Raw genomic sequence first — 2,643 nt, 5'->3', positions numbered from 1 at the left:
GGGGGTGCTATCTCACTCTCATGCCCAAGAGAGGGAGGCCACGCTGGGCCTGGGTCGCTGGAAATAGACCTTGGAGCTCAACGTTCAAATTTACAGAGAACCAGACTAGGGGGAGCCGTCTCACTCTCATGCCCGAGAGGGTGAGGCCTCGTTGGGCCTGGGTCGCTCGAAAAAGCCCCTGGAGCTCAGCCTCCACGGTTAATGAGAACCGGAGTAGGGGGCGCCATCTCACCCCCATGCCCGAGAGGGTGAGGGCTCGTTGGGCCTGGGTCGCTCGAAAAAGCCCCTGGAGCTCAGCCTCCACGGTTAATGAGAACCGGAGTAGGGGGCGCCATCTCACCCCCATGCCCGAGAGGGTGAGGCCTCGTTGGGCCTGGGTCGCTCGAAAAAGCCCCTGGGGCTCAGCCTCCACGGTTAATGAGAACCGGAGTAGGGGGCGCCATCTCACCCCCATGCCCGAGAGGGTGAGGCCTCGTTGGGCCTGGGTCGCGCGAAAAAGCCCCTGGGGCTCAGCCTCCACGGTTAATGAGAACCGGAGTAGGGGGCGCCATCTCACCCCCATGCCCGAGAGGGTGAGGCCTCGTTGGGCCTGGGTCGCTCGAAAAAGCCCCTGGGGCTCAGCCTCCACGGTTAATGAGAACCGGAGTAGGGGGGCGCCATCTCACCCCCATGCCCAGGACGGTGAGGCCACGCTGGGCCTCGGTCGATCGAAAAAGCCCCTGGAGCTCAACCTTCAAATTTACAGAGAACCAGACTAGGGGGCGCCAACTCACTCTCATGCCCAGGAGGGGGAGGCCACGCTGGGCCTGGGTCGCTCGAAAAAGCCCCTGGAGCTCAGCCTGCGAAGCGCTTTTGTCACCACCCCGATGGCGGGTAAAAACGGCATCCTCTATCGGGCCGACCTCCGGGGTCGCGGGCGAAATCGGAGCTCTACCCGGGAAAGGTGCACCATCCTGGGCAAGGCCGCCGGAGAGGGGGTGGTTGGATGTTCGACCGGGGCCCGCTCGGGAACGCCGGGGCCTAGGGACTTGAAACTCGGGTCGTTGATAGGGCCCGTCGGCCCCTCTCGGACGCCGCCACCCCCGAGCCGACAGCCCCCCGGGGGCCGGGGATAGCGCCCCCCAAAGTTCGAAATTTTGAACGGCCGTATCTCGCCGAGGCCGAGACCCAGGGACTTCAAACTCGGGACCGCGGTAGACCCTGAGGCCCCCTATCAGACGCCGCCACCCGCGGGCCGATGGCCCCCCGGGGGCCGGGGATAGCGCCCCCCTAAGGTCGAAGATTTGACCGGCCGTATCTCGCCGAGGCCGAGCCCCAGGGACTTCAAACTCGGGTCGCTGATAGAGCCAGAGGGCCCCTACCGGACGCCGCCGGCCCCAGGTCCCCAACCCCCGGGGAGGCCGAGATACGGCCCCCCAAACTTCAGGATTTGTGCCCTCGTAACTCAGGCACCGGACCGCCCCGGGACTCGGGGGCGGTGGCGTCCGGTAGGCCCCGAGGCCCTCTACCTGACCCCCGAGTTTCAGCCCCGGGGACCCCCGCACCGCGGAGATATCGGCGAGAAACCGCGCCGCGGCCGAAATCGGAACTCTACCCGGGAATGGCGCACCGTCCTGGGCAAGGCCGCCGGCGAGGGGGGGGTTGGAAGTTCGACCGGGGCCCGCGCCGGAACGCCGAGGCCTAGGGTCTTGAAACTCGGGTCGTTGATGGAGGCCGTCGGCCCCTCTCGGACGCCGCCACCCCCGAGCCGACAGCCCCCCGGGGGCCGGGGATAGCGCCCCCCAAAGTTCGAAAATTTGACCGGCCGTATCTCGCCGAGGCAGAGGCCCAGAGACTTCAGACTCGGGTCGATGATAGATCCCGTGGCCCCCTATCAGACGCCGCCAGCCCAGAGCCGGTGCACCCCAGGGGGCCGGAGATAGCGCCCACCGAAGGTGGAACTTTGAACGGCCGTATCTCGCCGAGGCCGAGCTCCAGGGACTCCAAACTCGGGTCGATGATAGACCCCGTGGCCCTCTATCAGACGCCGCCAGCCCAGAGCCGGTGCACCCCAGGGGGCCGGAGATAGCGCCCACCGAAGGTGGAACTTTGAACGGCCGTATCTCGCCGAGGCCGAGCTCCAGGGACTCCAAACTCGGGTCGATGATAGACCCCGTGGCCCTCTATCAGACGCCGCCACCCCAGAGCCGGTGCACCCCAGGGGGCCGGAGTTAGCGCCCACCGTTGGAGAAACTTTGAACGGTCGTATCTCGCCGAGGCCGAGCCCCAGGGACTTCAAACTCGGGTGGGTGATAGGCCCCGTGGCCCCCTATCAGACGCCGCCACCCCAGGGCCGGTGCACCCCAGGGGGCCGGAGATAGCGCCCACCGAAGGAGGAACTTTGAACGGCCGTATCTCGCCGAGGCCTAGCCCCAGGGACTTCAAACTCGGGTCGGTGATAGACCCCGTGGCCCCCTATCAGACGCCGCCACCCCAGGGCCGGTGCACCCCAGGGGGCCGGAGTTAGCGCCCACCGATGGAGAAACTTTGAACGGCCGTATCTCGCCGAGGCAGAGACCCAGGGACTTCAAACTCGGGTGGGTGATAGGCCCCGTGGCCCCCTATCAGACGCCGCCACCCCAGGGCCGGTGCACCCCAGGGGGC

Source organism: Carassius auratus, unplaced genomic scaffold, assembly GCF_003368295.1.
Source record: "Carassius auratus strain Wakin unplaced genomic scaffold, ASM336829v1 scaf_tig00214429, whole genome shotgun sequence".
Lineage (NCBI taxonomy): Eukaryota > Metazoa > Chordata > Actinopteri > Cypriniformes > Cyprinidae > Carassius > Carassius auratus.
The sequence above is the reverse complement of the archived record's forward strand: the minus strand, read 5'-3'. Positions refer to the sequence as shown.